Genomic DNA, 21058 nt, shown 5'->3' with positions numbered 1-21058 from the left:
ATTTGTTTATTTTTCTTTATATTTTGTATTTTCTTTATTATTTTGTATTATAGTATTATAAGCATTTTTATATGAATATTTTTGGGTTGTGGAATGAATCATCTGAGTTTCCATTATTTCTTATGGGGAAATTTGCTTTGATATACAAGTGCTTTGGATTATAAGCATATTTCTGGAATGAATTATGCTTGCAAACCAAGGTTTTCCTCTCTCTCTCTCTCTCTCTCTCTCTCTCTCTCTCTCTCTATATATATATATATATATATATATATATATATGTATATATATATAGACCCACACATGCACACACACACACACTTCTTTATGTATATACAGTGAGAAAATTAAAGTACTTTTTGTATTTTTAGCAGTTATGTTAGTAATTGCCAATATTTGGAACAACCCAAACATCCTTCAATAGGTGAATGGATAAATAAACTGTGATATATTCAGACAGTGGACTATTATTCCATGCTATAAAGAAATGACCTATCATATGAAATATATGAAAGAGCCTTAAATGAATATTGCTAAGTTAAAGAAGCCAATGTAAAAAGGCTACATAGTATATGGTTCCAACTATATGACATTCTGGAAAATGCAAAATGATGAACACAATAAACAGATTAAATTTTGTTAGGAGTTAGAGGATAGAGAGGCATGAATAAACAGAGCAGAGGTAATTTTTGGAGCAGTGAAATTTTGTATGGTACTATCATGATGGATACATGTCATTATATATTTGCCAAAACCCATAAAATGCTAAGAGTTAACCTTAATGTAAACTACTGATTTAGCTGATAAAGTTATGTCCATGTAGGTTCATCAGTTACAATAAATGTACCATCTGTGTTTCAGGATGGACATAATGGGGAAAGCTGTGTGGTAGGGGCAGAAGGTATATGGAAACCTTGTAATTTCTGCCCAATTTTGTTATGAACCTAAAATTTCTCTAAAAATAAAATCTATTGAAAAGAAAAAAAAACAAAACTAGCTATTTTTCTCATAACATCATTGGCCATTACAAATAATTTTTCTTTTGCTAATCTGACAGGTGACTAAACTCATTTTACTTTTCATATTTTTAAATTACTGCTAAGGTTGACTAATAGGTTTGCTGTTTGTTTTTCCTCACTTGTTAATTGCCAATGTGTTTCTTTTGTCCCTTTTTATTTTAATGACCAATAAAGACTCTATGTAGTAGTAACAAGTACACTTTGCTGTATTCAGTATTTGTCTGGTTTGTTATCTTTTAACTTTGGTCATGGTATTTTTTGTCACAAGAAGTTTTATTTATTTAGTTAGTTTATTTATTTTGAGAATGAAAGAGAGACAGTGAATGTGAGCAGGGGAGGGGCAGAGAGAGAGGGAGAGAAGGAGAATCCCAAGCAGGCTCCATGCTGTCAACACAGAGCCTGACATGGGGCTTGAACTCACAAACCATGAGATCACAGCCTGAGCTGAAATCAAGAGTCAGATGTTTAGCTGCCTGAGCCACCCAGGCATTCCCACGAGAAGTTTTAATACATAGTTAAGTCCATCTTTTCGTTTCACATCAGTATTACAGAAATATTCTCCTGTATCTTCTTTAAACACTTTAGTGGTTTGAATCTATTTGGAATTTTATGTATGTTTCTAAAATGAGATATTATATATTTCATGTTTTCTTCAAATGGATATACCATTTATTGAATAAATGTTTCCATTAATTTAGAATGTGTTGTAAAATTTCATATAAACGACTTTTTGTCTGGATTCACAGAAAGAAATAAACATGCTGAATATTTCTCAGACCCACAATTCCTTTCCAGTAAAGTTTCCATTATGCAGTGTTTTATTTTTGTTTTTATTTTTTTCTGCCAGAATGTTTACAAAGTTCTTCAACGTTAGACATCTCAATAGAAAATAGATGTTTATTATTTTAAATCAATATTTTCTGCAGGTCTATCATAACTTAAATATCATCACTGTCGTCATCATAATGATGAGCACAAATATGTATTAAACACTTTTAATATGCCAAAAAACTTCATTAAGCCATTTACAAGTGTGATCTCATTTGATCCTCAGGACAACATGATGTTTATATGTGGGAAAAGTGAAGCTTTGAGGATTTTAATAACTTACCCAAAGCCAAGATGAGTCAGGACTCAGTACAACTCATCAAAATCTCATTTCTTAACCATTATGTAATATTAAGCCTTTTTGATCTGCAGATTTGGGTCCTTTTTCAGTAAGTGCTTTTCTTTTCATTCTATCTTTGAACATTCTATTTTATTTGCTGCATTCCCTTTTTTGGAGGCATCTATCATTTACAGATTAAATTTTTGTCCTTTCCTCTCTCTTGCCTTTCACATTCTTGTTTTGTTTTTGTTAACATTCTAGTATTTTTTTTTTTAGCCTGAGTTTTTCTTATTGTCATGAATTTAGTTTTTCAGGCTGAAGTACTCAGGAATTCAATTTGAATACTTACATAATATTAATTTATAACATGACGTGTTTGGACAATCAGTATTTAAACACTATATTGCAATTGATCTTTCTTTCTTTCTTTCTTTCTTTCTTTCTTTCTTTCTTTCCTTTCTTTCTTTTTTAAGTGGCTCCAGGGGTACCTGGGTGGCTCAGTCAGTTAAGCATCCAACTTTGGCTAAGGTCATGATCTTGCAGTTCGTGGGTTCAAGCCCCGTGTCGGGTTCTGTGCTGACCTCTCAGAACCTGGAGCCTGCTTCAGATTCTGTGTCTTCCTCTTTCTCTCTGCCCCTCCCCTGCTCATGCTCTGTATCTCTCTGTCTCTCCAAAATAAATAAATGTAAAAAAAAAAAAGTTTTGAAGTAGCTCCAGTGCGGGAATTGAACTCACGACTCTGAGGTCAAGTGTTGGATGCTCTACCAACTGAGCCACCCAAGCACTCTACAAGTGATTTTTCAATAACAGAATATATCTCAAATGATACAATAAAGCTAGAGCCTAGATTAATGTGGTAGGAAATGATATTCACAGATCGATTATATGTACCTAATAATTGCATGGTTAAAATAAAATATATCCTGACAAGTAAAGGACATAATTCAATAGCATATAAATGATTGGGTTATTTTAAAATGCTTTTGTGATTATACAAATTACATATCTGTAATCTTGAAACTCAGAGAACCATAATTGAAAAGGCATTGCATTTGGAGCAGATCTTAAATACATCTCCTCATGGTGTGACTTGAACAAGTATCTTAGCCTTTCTGAATGTGTTTCATTATATATAAAATGGGAAAATTAGTATCTTCCCCATAATTACGTCTTAAAAATAAATAATGCTTCAAAGAAGTTTTAAGCTGGGAAATATGTAAAACATATACCACAGGATAACTATTATTATTTTGATATAAAAATTATCATCTTTAGTTGTCAGGGCATAGAAGAACTACAGTTCTTTACCTAGCTATTTCAATTTGTCATTGTTGCAAGAGACCGAGAATGTGCTAACTCTGTCATATCTCTATAGAAGGAGCTGTAACCAGTATTTTTCCTTTGAAATGTGTATGCCCCAGTAATAGATGCTTCTTTCAAATTTTAGGCACAGTAACAAATGCCATTTCAGATATGCAAATGCTCAAGGGCATGTTTCTCAGTAGACACTGTACTGCCTTAAAGATAAATAACAAGAACTGAGAATGTAGTAGCTGGGATTTCATCCAATGAGGTCTGCCATTTAAGCAGCACGGCATGAGCTTGACTTGGTGGCAGTTAGCAGTAGCAACTCATGAATGTAGACAGATTTATGCAGGGTGACCTTCATGACTCAGTGTGCTTGGGAACTTTGTGATTTCCACAGGGGTTACCAACAGGACGTTCCATTGACAACCACAATGAGTGTTCCACCTCCGTGGCATTTTTAGAGCACATCTTTATGCATCAGAAAACCCCAGCCTTGCACAAGGCTGCTTTCTAAAGAGACATGTTACTGGATGAATTTTGCAAAGGATAGAGTTCATCTGCATTCTTATCAATTAGCTAGCTACAACCTCAAAGCCTTTTTTTTTTTCCTCAGTATTTTGCTACTTCACTGCCACGATGCATGTCCAAACCTATGTTTTCTGTGATAAAATGATTAAATCAATGTTAGCCTCAAAGGGGACAGGGGTCTGTGATAGCTATTTGTAGTGGGTTTTAGAACAATGTTTGATCTCGGCATCAAAGGGCATTGAGGTGCTACAACAATGACAAAGCATATCTAAATAGCTTCATTTTGCTTAACTATTGGAGTAGATTAGTGAAGTAATAGGCATATGGTATCTAGACTTCAATAAGACATTTATTAAGCTGAATATTATTTCCATTTTGGAAGAGTTGGAATAATTCTAGTGTCCTAAAAGCACGCTAATAGTTGAAATGATTTCAGTTGCAAAGCAGTAATCCAAAGATGTGCATCAGAGTCTGCCTTGTGATTGTCTTACTGCTATTGATTTATTGGATAATATTATAAAGATATTCTTAGCAAATTTACAGAAGCAGAAAATGTTCAATTATAATGGTGTTTCAAAAGATCTCTGTATGCTAAAACCGCGATCTAAAGCTAACATGGTAATATTTAACAGCAAAAAATTATGTCTGATTGCTGGTGAAAATGGGATATTTACTTTGGGAAAGAAAAATAATGTAGAAAAGAAGCTAGGGGCGCCTGGGTGGCTCAGTCATTTAAGCGTCCAACTGCAGCTCAGGCCATGATCTCAACAATTTGTGAGTTCAAGCCCTGTGTCGAATCTGGAGCCTGCTTCAGATTCTGTGTCTCCCTCACTCTCTGCCCCTCCCCCACTCATGCTCTGTCTCTCTCTGTCTCTCAAAAATAAATAAATAAAAAAAAAATAAAGGAAGCTAATTAAAAAACATTCAATGGTCAGGGGGTGCCTGGGTGGCTCAGTCTGTTAAGCCTCCGACTCTTGGTTTTGGCTCAGGTCATGATCTCACGAGGTTTGTGAATCCGAGCCCCCACATCGGGCTCTGTGCTTACAGCGCAGAGCCTGCTGGGGATCCTCTGTCTCCCTCTCTTGATCCCCGTCAACTCTCTCTCTGTCTCAAAAATAGATAAATGCTAAAAATTTTTTTTAAAAATTCAATAGTCTGTTAGGTAGAATAAGAGATACCAGAAATACAAGAGGTAGAAGTGGAATCAATGACATAGCATAGAGACAGAGTAATTTGGACAGTATGTAAAGAACATTCAAGTAGAACTCGGATGTTGCTGCAGGGTACGCAGAGTGTGCCTTGATTGATGACATCTCAGCACATGTTGAAGGACACTTGGATTTTCTGTGTGTGGGGGATGGGAATGGAGGGTCTTTAAACTGTGCGTTAACTCTGAGCATCTATGCTTTTATAACTGTTGGGCTCAGTTGTTTCAAGCTAGTTAAAAAAGGTTTGCACTCTGCTTTAATCTCTGTCTTTTCCTTTAAAAGCCCAATATGAAAATCTCAAAATGTGTTTGATGTTAAAATAGAGGATCACTGTATTTGATGGTATTATCAATCGTCGCCTAGCCCTGAAAATGAGACCCAGACACATCTCATTTAACATTTCACTATTTTTTAAAATCAAGAACACAGTTTGTTTCCATATTATTATATCACCTCACCTTCACCATTGAATTTAATGTAGAGTAAAAAATAATTACAAAAGGACACAAAGTTATTTTTAAATACAATTTTCCTGGTTCCAATTGCAGTGATCATTTATTCAAATAAGTTTCAGTGTTATATGCTACGAAGGCATACCAAACTTTATCATTCACAATACTCAACATTAAAGTTTTGACCAATGTCTGTCTTTTCTCCTAAAACGTTCTTTTTTTTTTTTCTTATAGAGGTGTCCCTAGCACTTGGCACAGCAGCTTTCCATTTTTGTTAAATGGATATATTTTATATGCCCTTTTGCATCTAAATTTTGTTTGTCTCCTTGTCTTTGTCACCCATCTCCTATCATTTATAAACAGAACTCCCCTCCTTAATTTTAAATTGAATAAATGCTATGTTTGCCTATAGCAAAAAATACTCACCAAACACTTTGAGGATATGTCTTTAAATCATAAGCCCCTGTAATCATTTAAATTGTTTTTTAATCACAATGAATGCCTTTGCCTGTATTGATCGTTCACATTCATGAATTCTTTTAAACAATTCCTAAAATCTTTAAAAAGGTGTGGTTTATTTTTTCTTTTATCTGAACATTTTGTACCTGGTAGGACATTGCTCTTAACATATGATAGAATGTACTTTTGCAAAGATTCCAAATAAATTACTTTATTGATCTGATGTGTTGATCTGTATTTGTCATAATTTTATTTCCTCTTATGATACTCTTGGGTTTTAAGTCTTTATAGAAGCTGAGTTAGTTTTTACCACTTCAAAATAAAAAATATGTTTAACTCAATATTTTTAATGATATCCACAGAAAATTACGTATGTTTCCAAATACTTTCTACATACTTATGACAATTGAATGCGTTATACTTTCTTATATAATGGATTTGAGATAGGCATGGAAAACAGAATTCTAAGAAGGACCTCAGGATTCACTTGTTTCCCGGTGAACATGTCCTGAATAATCCCCACATTTTTTGAATATGATGAATTTTACTCCCACGGTTAGGATATGTTATAGGTCAGAAGGGATTTTGCAGATATAATTAATCAGTTGACCTTATGGTAGAAAGATTAATTCAGTGGGCCTGAGCTAATCACATAAATCCTTTCAAAGCAGTCTTTTCCAGGCAGGTGGCCGAAGAGGTAGCAGTGACGGGCTCCAGGTGTCCTAGAAGAAAGCAAACATTCATGTTGTGAATTGCCTTTGGCGGCCACACGGTAGAGAACTACAGGCAGCATGGAGGAGCTGAGAGCTAACCCCAGACAACTGCTAGAAGGATAACAGGGCCTCAGTCCTAAACTTGTGAGGAAATGAAGTCTGCCAACAACCAGTGAACTTGGAAGACAATTCTGAGCCAAGATGAGAACTATAACTCAAGCCAACATTTTGATTTCAGCTCATGAGACCCTGAGCAGAGAAACTCAGCCACACTATGTCCAGACTTGTGACCTACAGAACCTCTGAGGTAATAAATTTGTGTTGACAGAAGCTACTCCATTTGTGGTCTTTCGTTACACAGGAACAGTAAACTCGTAAAACCCAGGAAATTTGTCATTTGAAGTTCACCAAAATTAAGCGTCAAAGGAAAGCTTCCCAAAGTTTCTCCTGAAAGAAGCGTCAAGGAAGGTACAAGTTTCAGGTTCAGTAGACATTATCCAACCTAATCCAGTGAAGGTCACTGATGGTCAGATAGAGTAAGTGCCTTTCCTTAAATCATCCATAAACATAATAACGACTGGAACCAACATCCCATGGCTCCAAATCAATGCTTTTTCCACAGTACACTTATACATTTATTCATAATTGGAAAAGGGGTGGCTGGTGGGAATCATGGATATGTTATTTTATTTTTAATAAGTAATGAATCTCTAAAATGTTTTGTAGCTGTTCCTCCTTCCTTCTCTCTTTCTCTTCTTCCTTTCCTTCCTTCGTTTCTTCCTCATCCCTCCCTGCCTCCCTTCCTCCTTCATTTTTATTATCCAGGATCCAGTCAGATTTCACCTACCTCGTTTGATTGTCATAGGTCTGTATTCCCTTTTAATTCAGAATGGGCTCACTATTTTTTTCTATTACACTGACTTTTTAAACTCTCAAGGCCAGTTGTTTTATGGTATATCTCACATTGTGGATATGACTGTTTATTCATATTTCTTTTGAAAACCTCCTGCATTTTATTAAGGAAGTTAGGTCTATAGGTTTTATTAGATCCAGGTAAAACATTTGGCAAGAATATTTTATGTGACTGTTGTGAACCCCATAGAGCATCATATCAGGAGACACATGCTATAAAAATATCCCCTTCGGGTGCCTGGGTGGCTCAGTCAGTTGAGCATCCTGACCCGTGACTTCCGCTCAAGTCATGATGTCGTGGCTCATGAGTTTGAGCCCTGTGTTGGGCTCTGTGCTGACAGTGCAGAGCCTGCTTGGGATTCTGTCTCCCCCTTTCTCTGCCCCTCCCCTGCTCACTCCCTCTCTCACATACATACATACATACATACATACATACATATATACATACATACATACATAATTTTTAAGAAAAGAATATCTCCTTATTAAAGGTACTAAGTTTGAACTCTTGATTAAGATAGTAAATGCCATTCTCTTCCCACGTAAAGGTGCATTCTTTTGTTTGTGCTGGTGAGTAATCTGGGGGGTGACACTCTGGCACCATATGACTATCCTGTTAGTCAACAACATTTTGCCCAAGCTCTTGCCGTCCATTGCTGAGCCTTGATGAGCTGATTATTATACAGGGGGTGAATTAGCATTTTTATTTTTGCCATGACAAAGTACCACAAATTTAGTGGCCTAAGGCATTACAAATTTATGATCTTATAGTTCTGAAGGTCAGAGGTCAGCACAGGTCTCACTGGAATAATGTATTTGGTATCAAGGCTGCATTCCATCCCTGGATGCTCTAGGGGAGAATCTGTCTTCTCAACTTTGTCCAACTTCTAAAGGCTACCCTCATTCCCTGGCTCATCACCTTCTTGCTCCATCTGCAAAATTAGTGACAACAGGTTGAGTCCTTTTTACATTATGCCTCATTGACCCCTCTTCCCGCAGTCGCATCTCCCAGTGACCACAGGTGGTAAAATTTCTCTGCTTTTTCATGTGATTAGACTGTGTTCACCCAGACAATCCCAGAAGATCTTCCCATCTGTGGGTTCTTAATTTAATTACATCTGTAAGGTCTCTTTTGCCATGTGAGGTAAGATGTACAAGGACTCCAAGGATTAGGATCTAGACATATTTGGGAGACCCTATTTTTCCCTCCACAGGAATTGCAAAATGTTCATTAAAAAAATAAATTCTATCATTAATTCTGCTTATGGTACTTATGGTACCTTGCATTCTTATGTAAAGAAACATTGTTCCCTTCTCTATGGATTCAGAGATTACTTACATTTCAATGTGTTATAATCTGTTCTTTAATTTCCCTTTTTGATGCTAAAGATGAGGGGCGCCTGGGTGGCGCAGTCGGTTAAGCGTCCGACTTCAGCCAGGTCGCGATCTCGCGGTCCGTGAGTTCGAGCCCCGCGTCAGGCTCTGGGCTGATGGCTCGGAGCCTGGAGCCTGTTTCCGATCCTGTGTCTCCCTCTCTCTCTGCCCCTCCCCCGTTCATGCTCTGTCTCTCTCTGTCCCAAAAATAAATAAAAAACATTGAAAAAAAAAAATTAAAAAAAAAAAAGATGATTCAAAGTATTGTTTCCAAAGTCATGCTAATAATTTGATATTCACAATCCTGAGAAAGACATAAGAACAGTTATTTGTTTCTTGAAGAAATACATAGTAACACCTTGTACTATACACCAAGTACTGTGCTACTGAAAATTCCCATACGTGCATTGAGCACTTACTATATTCTGGCTACTAATCATTTGGTGTGTATTAACTCACACAATACTTGTAACCACTACATGAGGTGAGCAGTCCCCATCTTACAGATGAGGACACTATAACATAGAACAACAGAATGATGGGATTCAAACCCATAAATAGTGACCCCAGAATTCACACAGTCATATGCTGGTGTCAAGGGTTCTTAATATCAGGGGTCCACAGAACCCTATAATCGAGTTCAAATTTCCAAGAGAGAAAAGGTCTATAGTTTATATCAATTTCTCAAAAGAAATGCAAAAACTAAAGATCTGGGTCCCACTGTTGTACTGGGGGCTAGAGATTAATTGCCAATTATAATAAACAGGAGTAATTCCAGTTTTCCTGTTTTTTTTTTTAATTGAAATATATTTGACACGTAATGTTAAATTAGTTTCAGGTATACAACATAGGGATTCGACAGTTCTCTTGGTTTATCATGCAGCATAACTACCCAAGCTCTTCTGTGCCTAACAAGGGACTTTTCCACTTAACGCTCTTTTATCTAGCCAATGCATTTTAAAATGTTACATACCATTTCGTTGTATGTGTAAGATACATCCTTTATTGAATCTGTGAGGTCTATCATTAGTTTCCCCTATCAGTGGATGTTTAACTGTTTTTTCCCTAAGTTTTGCCACCCGCATGAAATTATGAATTTCTAGTATATGCTTTTTGCTACATGTTTGCAGTAGTATATCATTTTATTGATTATAACCACTTTAAAATATATTAGATTTAATAACTCTTAGTCTGTAGATCTGTCTTTTTTGCCGTTTTTAATAATTTGTAATACATATTTGTAATACATATAATTTGTAATTACAAATTTGTAATACATATAATTCATGAGAAGTTGATTTCTATTTCTATTTTTGTTATTTATATTAGGTTTCATTTAACACAGTCAGGAAGTATATTTTGTATTATGTGTCCATTTTTAGAATTCAGTAGGATATTTTCTCTCCTTTCCTCTTTCTTTTTAGAAAGTGTGTGTATGTGAGTGTGCATGGAATATGTTATGTGGAATACAGATATATAAATATACTCCATATGGAGTATACACATACCTACATATATATGTGTATATTCTAATTTAAAATAAGGACACCTGAGTGGCTTAGTCAGTTAAGTGTCTGACTCTTGGTTTCGGCTCAGGTCATGGCTGGTGGGTTTAAGCCCCGCATCGGGCTGCATGCTGAGCCCGTCCCCTACTCGTGCTGTCTCTCTCAAAATATACATACATACATACATACATACATACATACATACATGCATACATATATAAAATACATACAGACATTTTTCTGTACTGGCCTAGTTAGGAATTTTAGTCTATAAATTCTACTTTGGTTCCTTATATTACTTAGTTTTTCCTCCATATACTTCAATGCTATATTTATTAGGAATAGTTTTATCTTGATTGTGTATAGGATCCTTTATTATACTAAAGTCATTTTCTTGGTTTGAGTTACTGCAGAATGCTTGAAATTTAACTCTTTCAGATAAATAATGTGATCCTTGCAGTGTTTAGTTTGTTTTTCTTTGGTAAATCATTATATATTCCTTTACATTTTTTTTTTGTAGTCAGTTTCTTTTAGACAAGATTGTCTTATAAATGGTATATTGTTTTCTATCTTTTTGGTTATATTATCATGGTCCACAATGTTTAAGAGCTTACTGAATCTTTGTTATTACAAGAGATGCATTTGGTCTTTTGTCTTATGCTTCTTCTATGTCCTTTGTTTTTGTACTTTTGAAATTTGATTTATGGGTTGTTTTTGTTTGTTTGTTTGTTTTGCCTGCCCTCTACCTGAGAAAATTTAAATGCACATAGTGAAGGAAGATAACACCTGAAACTTGCATGTTTAAATCTGTGCTTATTAATTTATCAAATTCAGTATTATTGACTCCACTCATGAAGTAGGAAAATAGCACACTTCTTGCCAACAAAATGTTTTTATTGGCAGATTTCTTGGATATTTTCATTAATTTACTGCCATCTAGTTACTATTATTTTTACATATTGTCTCATGTCTCTTCCAAAAATGTTAATTATAATATACTTTATGTTAAAACATTCTTGGGGCGCCCGGGTGGCTCAGTCGGGTAAGCATCTGACTTTGGCTCAGGTCATGATCTCTCGGTTTGTGAATTTGAGCCCTGCATCGGGCTCTGTGCTGACAGCTCAGAGCCTGGAGCCTGCTTTGGATTCTGTGTCTCCCCTCTCTCTCTGGCCCTCCCCCTGCCTCAAAAATAAACATTAAAGAAAAACAATTTTAAAACATTCTTTTGTCACTTAGTTCAGATATTATTTTCAATTAATTTTTTATTTAAATCAGCCTTTTTTCAATGACTGTCCCATCTTGATATTTATTTCTATTTTTCTTGTTGTTGGCTGAATATAATGTATCCATGAGTGTTTTTCAGGATGGATACCAAAATTCTATAAGTATTTCCTTCATGCATACCTAAGGATATCATATTTTCTTCAGTCCCAAATGATGATATATTTATTTTCCATCAGAATTCTAGATGTTGCTCAGTTAGCTCCTGACATAATAACTGATGTAAAAAGTCCTATGATTATTCTGCTTTCTTGTTTGTTTGTCTTCAGATGAATTTTTGTTGTACTTAAACATACTTGCAGGGTTCTTTTTTAACCCTTGTACTCCATTAACTGTACTAAAATATTTTACTGTGTTCAGCATTCTCTATTAATTTTTTTTTTTCTGAAGTAAGGGGATTCTTTTATTCTACTGAGTTGGGTTTGCCTTTGTTTCGGAAGTTTACTTCTTTGAAAAGTTTAATCTTTTTGTTGGTAAAATTTTTCTTTTTTTATCTTTGAAAAAAAATGATTACCCAGGTATAGGGACTGAATTCTCTATCTGGGTTCAGGATTTCCTCACCTTCTCATCTGGTAGGATAGATATGCAAGGATCATTAGCCAAATTAAAAATAAACTATTACTTCATAATCATGGAAAATCACCCATCAAAATACAAGGGTTCTGATAATCTGTTGATGAATGCAGCCTAGTCTATTGAGGCTAGTCAAAGTATTTGTAGTCCCTTTCCCTGAATTAGAAAAACCAAGTTGACGTAAAGAAAGTCTTACTGTAAAGAGAACAGCAGGTCTGCTTGACATATGCTGCCCACACACAGAAAGGCAGAATGGGAGCAACACAGAACATGCCGTGCCTGAGTTCAGGATGCAAAAGAAAAAAAGAACAAGAGGTCTGTCTCTGGACAAAGTAACCTAATCCACTAGTAAAATAGAGGTTCTTGTGCACAGTCCTCTCACCAGTCAGAACAGCCATAAGATCTTCTGTGGCGGCACAATTAAGGAGGTACAGATATATGCCAGAACATTCCTTGCAAACTACAACTGGAAAGGGATAATAAAATTTACCTCTTTTTAAGGTTGAAATGGGGCTGGGAGTGAGGAGCAAACACTATCCAAACTCATATAATTTTCATATAACTTAAATACATTGAAAGATGTTAGAATCTTAATTTCCCTATCTGTTTCCTTCTGAAAGTGTTATCTATGTCACTGTCCAGTTTCCCATTGGATAATTTTTAGTTCAGGATGATTTTCTGAGAGGTTGAAGTTTGACACTGCTTTTCACCTTCAATTATTATTTTTTTAAAGTTTTTATATAAATTCCAGTTAACATACAGTGTGATATTAGTTTCAGACATACAATACAGAGATTCAACACTTTCATACAACACCCAGTGCTCATCAAAGCAAGGACACTCCTTAATTCTCATCACCTATTTTACCCACCGCCCCACCCACTTCCCCTTTGGTAACCCTCAGTTTGTTCTCTATAGTTGAGTCTGTTTCTTGGATTGTCTCCCTCTCTCTTATTTTTACCCTTTGCTCATTTGTTTTGTTTCTTAATTTTTTTTAACATTTATTATTGGGGAGCCTGGGTGGCTCAGTCGGTTGAGCACCCGACTTCGGCTCAGGTCATGATCTCCCAGTTCGTGAGTTCCAGCCCCGTGACGGGCTCTGTGCTGACAGCTCGGAGCCTGGAGCCTGCTTCCGATTCTGTGTCTCCCTCTCTCTCTGCCCCACCCCTACTCGTGCTCTGTCTCTGTCTTTCAAAAATGAATAAACATAAAAAAAATTAACATTTATTATTGAGAGACAGAGACAGAGCACGAGTAGGGGTGGGGCAGAGAGAGACGGGAGACACAGAATCCAAAGCAGGCTCCAGGCTCTGAGCCGTCATCACAGAGCCCTGACGCAGGGCTTGAACTCACGAATCGTGAGATCATGACTTGAGCTGAAGTCAGGACGCTCAACCAACAGAGCCAGCCAAGCGCCCCTGTTTTGTTTCTTAAATTTTACATGTGAGTGAAATCATATGGTGTCTGTTCTTCTTGGACTTATTTCACTTAGCATAATACTCTCTAGCTGCATCCGTGTCATTGCAGATGACAAGATTTCATTGTTTTTTTTATGGATGAGTAATAATATCCCGAAATGTATATTTATATCACATCTTCCTTATCCATTCATCAGGTGATGGACACTTGGGCTGTTTCCATAATTTGGCTTTTGTAGATAATGTTGCTATAAACATCAGGATGAATGTATCCCTTTGAATTTTTGCATCTTCTGACTAAATACCTAGTAGTAAGATGGTTGGATCATAGGGTAGTTCTATTTTTAACTTTTTGAGGAATCTCCATACTGTTTTCCAGAGTGGCTGCACCCGTTTGCATTCCCACCAACAGTACAAGAGGGTTCTGCTTTCTCCACATCTTTGCCAACACCTGTTGTTTCTTGTCTTGTTGATTTTAGCCGTTCTGACAGGTATGAGGTGAGATCTCATTGTGGTTCCCTGAACACGTAGTATTCAATACCCAGATGTATAGCGAAATGTGTTGTGTCAACTATTATATAACTTATTCCAAAATTACTCTGTAATTATGTTCGTTATTTACATGCTTTTCCTTTTCTTCCTCAGTTTTTTTTTTGCCTGCCATGTTTTTTTTTTAACGTTTGCATTAGTATCCTGGTTTATCTTCTTTACTCACTTTAAGTGGAGAAAAACATCAGAACCCACTCTTTGCTCAAGAACAATGTTAGTGATTTGAGTGGTCTTTTAAAAATTGCTCTTGATATTTCCCCACGTCCCTTCTCCATTGGCTCCCTCTCTGAGAGGTATCACTTAGTCCTTTAGGAATGAAATTTTAGGTACAGGAATTACTGGTTTATATACCTTCTTAATCATTTATTTGATTGAGTAATATAGAGAAGAAGCTGAGGTTACTACTAGCGGCTGTCAATCAAGCAAAATTTCTCTTCAGGTCTGGAGTCTGACCTGGAGGTTTCTCTCTTTGGATTGGTAGGGAGTTGAACATCCAGATGAAAGTCCATATCTGTGTAGACATGCAAGTATTTCTCCTTGCTTATGTCATTTGTGTCAGAAGCTACAGTGTAGAGTTTCCCATCTACCCAGGGTTGTTCTTTTTGGCAGAAAATCAGCTCAAACAAAATAACATGACTTTCCTAGGATGTCTGTATGTTAACAATCTCTACCATCCACCTGCCCTTTCACTGTGCTAGAATTAGTCCCACAGGATGCTTTTCTCCCCCAGTAATGTGTTTACTCCCCAACCTCATCCCCTCAGCTAGAAGTTCCTAGTAGACCTCATTCAGAACCTCTTTTCTTACTTCTTACACCATAGTCTTCCTAATTGGAAATATGTCTTTGATAATCACAGTGTCTCCGCTTTATCAACATTTTTTTTTGTAACTGACTGATATTCTTCAGTTTATTATATGGCGTAATTCCCAAGTATACAGGCAGTTTTTATCTCTAATTATGTTATTCATTTCATTAAGTTTCAGTTAGGGAAGCTATGAAAGCATGAATTCACTCTGCCATTAAACTCTGTGCATGAACTCTGTGCATTAAATTTTTATTTTTGTAAAGCATTGGAGAAATGTGCTTGAACTGGATGGCTAAGTTGAATATGACAACAGAGTGCTCTTGATCTTGGCTAGATGCCAGAACATGAGCACATTCGTGTCTTCTCTAGCTAAAGGGAACAGCACTGTGGATCTGTCCCAGGAAATTCCACACAGCCACCTGTTTTGCACCACAACTACTTTTACCCTCTATTGCTGAATGCAGTTGGCTTAAAACAAGACTTTCCTTAAAGTACATTTTGTAATTTCAAAACCCCATTCCTCATAGCTGAAGTTTTTAGCATTTTAAGTGCATGCTTTAAATGTACAGGCTCCCAGAAATCGCAGGTGCAAATCCAGATGGAGTTAACTCATAAAGTAGATAAACTATCTTACATGCACCTTATTCTGTGGGATTCTTAGGAACCCAAATCAAGTCTTTACTTTGTTGACCTTTAAGATGTGAGATCAATTTTCTTAATAAAAAGTAGACTTTTGTACAGTTTCTGAAAAGTCACTGAAAACCTTTACCAACAGAGACACCAGATTATATGTCCTAGTCAGCCTTGGAGAAATAAAGTTTATTAGTTGACATAAAAACACCAACAGCAGTATTTGCTTCTTTCCCCAGTGGCAGGAACCTTTTGAAATGGTTTCTGAATGTACTGTCACACACCTTCTGGAATGTTCAAAATGTTTAAAGCACTATGCACATCATCATACTCAGGAAACTTGAGGAAGGGTGATATAACCATAATCAGCTAACATCCATTTAATACTTACATTGTGCCAGCCATTGTACTTTAAATTGGATTATACAATTTTAATCCTAAAAGTAACCCTGAAGATTAGATATAATTATTGTCCCTTTGTTACAATGAGGGAGTAACTTCGATTTAAAAAAATAAATGCCTTGCTTGGGTTTACTCAGCTGGTGGGTGAGTCATTAAGAATATAAATTTCTAAATTCTACTTGCAGAGATGTGCCATAACACTATTCTGTACCATTTCTTCTATGTACTTGCATTTTTAAAATTCAAGTATATAGTTTGAAAAGAACTGCTTACTCTGGGCATAATAGGCCAATGTTACATTAACTTTATGAAGTGTACTTTTTTATCAATGGTATTTGTACCTCATGTGCTTTTCATTTTATTTGAAAATTTGAAATATATACAATAAAATGTTTATACTTCCACAAATCTGTAAAAAGTAAGAATGTTGCAAAAAGTGAATCACAGGCAGTCATGAGGATTTATCATACAATACATACCTATTGAGTTTATATACTTAAGTGGGAATTAAGATGGTTTTAAGATTCTGCTGCATAAAACTCAGAAGTGTTTGATGCGAATATAACTAATATAATTTAATAAAGACTGTTTTTACTGTGAGTTAACATACTTAGCCAATGCATAGAAAATAAAATGTATGTGACTTGTACCTTCTAGGGAACATTTGCAATAAGGTAGGAAACCTTAATATTTTAGCCGGAACAGTTCTAAATAGATTTATCTATAAGTGTCCTTGAACATTCTTATATACATTTCCACTTTTTAATGTCAAAGGATGTTTTGAAGCTAGGAAAATTATTCCATAATTCAGTCATCTTTCTCTCCTCCTTTTGTTTTTATGATTACATAACATAGGCTCTTCCTTGGCTGTGCGTAGTTACATATAGATCTGCAGGCAGTTCGTACAATGGGGCTTACCCTCAGGAGATGGGATTTGTAATTTGTCAACATAGGTTTCTTCTCCTTTATTCTCTGAAAAGACAGTTCTGAATTTCAGCTGGTCTCCAGTAGGACTGAGACCCAGCTATTCATTGTCATTACCTGATAATAATCATGTCAATTTCTGTCTACTTTCAGGGCATTTGTATCTCATTGCCTCTGCCTAGAACATTCTTCTCCAAATTTCCCCATTTTTGGGTTCCTCTTCTCATTCAGGTTTTCATCCCAGTTTGCTTTCCTCAGAGAGTTCATTTCATACCACATCCTCTAAAGTAGGTTCTTTCTCCCTCAGCTATTTCCTCAATTATTTGCTTATTTACATATGTATTTTCTCTCTTCCACTTCAACATAAGACCCTAAAAGAGAGGAGTCTTGCTGCCTTATTTACTGCAGTGTGTCCGCTGCCTACGACATATTCCTAGACAGTTGCTCAATAACTACTTATTGATTGGTTGGCAGCTCCAGTGAACATAAGTAGAAACCCCAGTTGCACCAGATAAACCAAGCTGACCAAAACAATACCGCAAAGGCTCTGAAAATTAAATAGTCATTGGAAACACAGACCACAAAAGTAGGCCAGGGCATGTGTGTGAAATCCAAACCAATGGGACCCAAAGTCTCTTCACATAGTAGGCAGAATGTTAAAGATAATTTTTTTTAATCACACATCATAATATGATCCAGGAACATCACAACTAAATAAGAGAAGACAATCTGTTGACACCCAAACCAAATGAGTCAGATGTTAGAATTATCTGTCAGCAATTTCACAGCAGCCATTATACACACTACGTCAATAATAAATGACAAATCCTCTGGAAATAAATGGAAAATCTCAACAAAGAAAGAGAACTTGAAAAAGAAAGTAAAGTAGTAATTTGTAACACTGAGAAACATAATAGAAACAAGAAAAAAACCTCGCTGCTTGGTCTCAATATCAGAGCAGGATGACAGTATAGATTAGATGACTTTGAGGATAGATCAAGAGAATTCACTCAATCTGAAAAACAGAGAGTAAATAGATTGAAAAAAAATGTATAGAGTCTCAGGAGAAAAAAGAACCAACGGTCATATTGTAAAGTACTACAAGGAGAGGAGAAGGGGTGGAGCTACAAGATTATCAAAGAGGTAACGTCTAAAACCTTTCTGAGTTTGATGAAATACCCAAATCTACAGATACAAGAAGTTGAGCAAACCCCAGATAAACCCAAAGAACTCCATGCCAGGACACATTGTACTTAAATTCCTGAATACTAAACAAACAAAAATTTTGCAAGCGTACATAGAGAAATGTTAACAAATACCTAAGTCTAAATAATCATGGTTTGTCTGCCAATTATCTTTTTAATTAAAAATAATGTTCCATGGAAGAAAAAAACAACTAGTTCAGCTACGAATTTTAACCATTACACAAGTATGTTTCCTTAAGACAAAGAGCATCTGTTTGTATGCAGCAGAACTATTTTGTGAGTACTTCCCATTTCTTCCATAGAATGTAAAAAAAAAAAAAAAGTTTAGTACATGGTTGAGCAGTTTATTTTTCTCCTTGGGAATGTGTGCTGATACAGATGCAGTGGATATTGATACAAGTTCATGCACTTTCTCAATTTGCGCTGACATGATCGATTTTTTTTTTTTTTTTTTTTTTTTTTTTTTTTTTTGCTGTTACCACTGTAACTCACAGTGCAAAGGGAAAATAATTTCTTAATATTATTAGGAAGACTTCATGGACTTCTTGAAGTTTCTGAGGGATTCCTAAAACTTTGATACTTCTAGAATCACTTATGCAGTTTTAAGAATAATTTATTTAGGCATGTATAGCACCATAGCAAAATAAAGAGTCCAGACCTAGACTGTATATGTATATTTTAATAGGTTTTCAACAAAGTTGTAGTGATTAAATTTAAAGTTTTTTTTCCCAAGAAATGTGTTTGAATAACTAGATAGATATCTGTATTTTTAAAAACACTTTCTCTTATTTTGACTAATTCACAAAATAGAATTTTAGATGGTGCAGCACCTGGATGGCTCAGTCAATTGAGGGTCAGACTCTTGATTTTGGCTCAGGTCATGATCCCAGGGTTGTGGGTTTGAGCCCTGCATTGGGCTCCATGATGAGCACTGAGCATGGAACCTGATTGGAATTCTTTCTCTCCCTCTCTCCCTGCCTCTTCCCCACTTGTGCTTGTTCTTTCTCTCTCTCTCTCTGTCTAAAAAAAAAAAAAAAAGAATTTTAAACGGAATGCAAACCTAAAACTGAGGAGACCACTTAGAAGAAAATTTAGAGAAGGCAAAGCTTTCCTACTCAGGACACGAAAGGAAAAACAGTAAGAAAAGTAGCGATGAACTGCATTTTATAAAAACGTAAATTTCTGCATTTCAAAAACTACCATTAGAGTAATGAAATAGACAAGCTACAGAGAGGTAGAAAATATTTCCCATACATACATGTAACAAAAAACTTTATTCAGAATATATAAAGGAATTTTACAATGCAATAATAAGACAAATAATGCATTTTAAAAATGGACCATGAAAAGATTTTCAAAGTCATTCATTAATATGAGAAATATTGAAAATCTAAACCCCGAGGAGATGTCTTTTCCTGTGTGAACCCATAAGAATGGCTAATGTTAAAAGATTAATAATAAGTATTTGCAGCAATGTAAACAACTAGAACTCATATATCATTAGGATTGCAAAGTGGTATGGCCACTTTGGAAAGTATTTTGGAAGTTACTTGTGAAATTAAGCATTTACTTACCTTCAAACCACCAGAGATTCCACTCTTAAGATTTACTTGGAGAGATAAAACATGTCCAACCAAAATGTTTTACATGATTGTCTAAAATATCCTTATTCATATTTGTTAAAGGTCCAAAAATTAACCAAATATCCATCAACGGGTAATGGATAAATTGTTGTATATCCACTAAAACAGGATAGTAATCAACAAAAACAAACATCCCATTAACACATACAATAACTTGGATGAATCTCAAAAACATACTGAATCAAAGAAATCAGACATTTGTATGAGATTCAGAACAGGCAAACTGATTAATATGATTAGATGTTGTGATTAAAATTTGTGTTGATACAGGAGTGGGATTTTTTTTTTTTTGGTTGGCTAAAATGTTTTATATCTTGATTCTGGTGGTTGTTATACCAGTTTGTATATCTGTCACATCTTTTGAACTACATATTTTATTCTTTTTATTTTATTTTATTTTACTTTTATTTTATTTTACTAATATTGGGGGATTTAGCAGGACTTTCTGTTTTTTTAGTTTGTTTTTGATAAGTGTCCCTTTGACTACATATTTTAAATGGATGAATTTTAGTATGTATACATTTTATCTGAAGAAAGTTGATTAAATCTTAAAATGTATTTACTGAAAAGACAACTACTAGAAGGACTTTTACTACATATCATGTAACCTAAACATGCTAACAAATTAAGTGATTCCATTTATATAAATAATCTGGTTTATTTTAATTTGAGCACATATTTTATGTATTTATAATCATAAGTTAGATTCCATTTAGTATTTGGTTTATCTTTTCTTAACATTTTCCATGTTGCTACACAGATTTCATATATGTGTGTGTGTGTGTGTGTGTATACATATGTGTGTATACATATATATATATTTCTGATTGCATAAGAATCCATTAATTATGTCTTAAAATTGGCATATTTTTGGACACTTAGGTTTTATAAAGTTTGTAATTTTTTAAAAGTCACTGCATGCCCCAACTAGATGCAACCCAAATTTTTATAAAGCCTAGAATTTATAAATAAATTGTTGCATGCCCAGCAAATTGAATACTCAATCCAATTAAAAAGAACAAATGTTATGTATTCAAACAAAACA

General features: G+C 35.2%; 1 long non-coding RNA gene across 2 annotated transcripts in view; it reads left to right on the top strand.

Annotated features, from left to right (window-relative positions):
• LOC122211156 overlaps positions 1–7075 on the top strand; it is a 248912-nt gene extending 241837 nt beyond the window's left edge. For both annotated transcript variants that reach the window (XR_006198524.1, XR_006198523.1), the window contains exon 3: positions 6748–7075. This is a non-coding gene — a long non-coding RNA (uncharacterized LOC122211156). The remainder of the gene's footprint in view (positions 1–6747) is intronic.
• Positions 7076–21058: the final 13983 nt, after the last annotated feature.

This window comes from Panthera leo, chromosome F2 (assembly GCF_018350215.1).
Source record: "Panthera leo isolate Ple1 chromosome F2, P.leo_Ple1_pat1.1, whole genome shotgun sequence".
In the NCBI taxonomy this organism is placed as follows: Eukaryota; Metazoa; Chordata; class Mammalia; order Carnivora; family Felidae; genus Panthera; species Panthera leo.
Note: the sequence above shows the minus strand (reverse complement) of the source record. Positions and strands in the feature narration are given on the sequence as shown.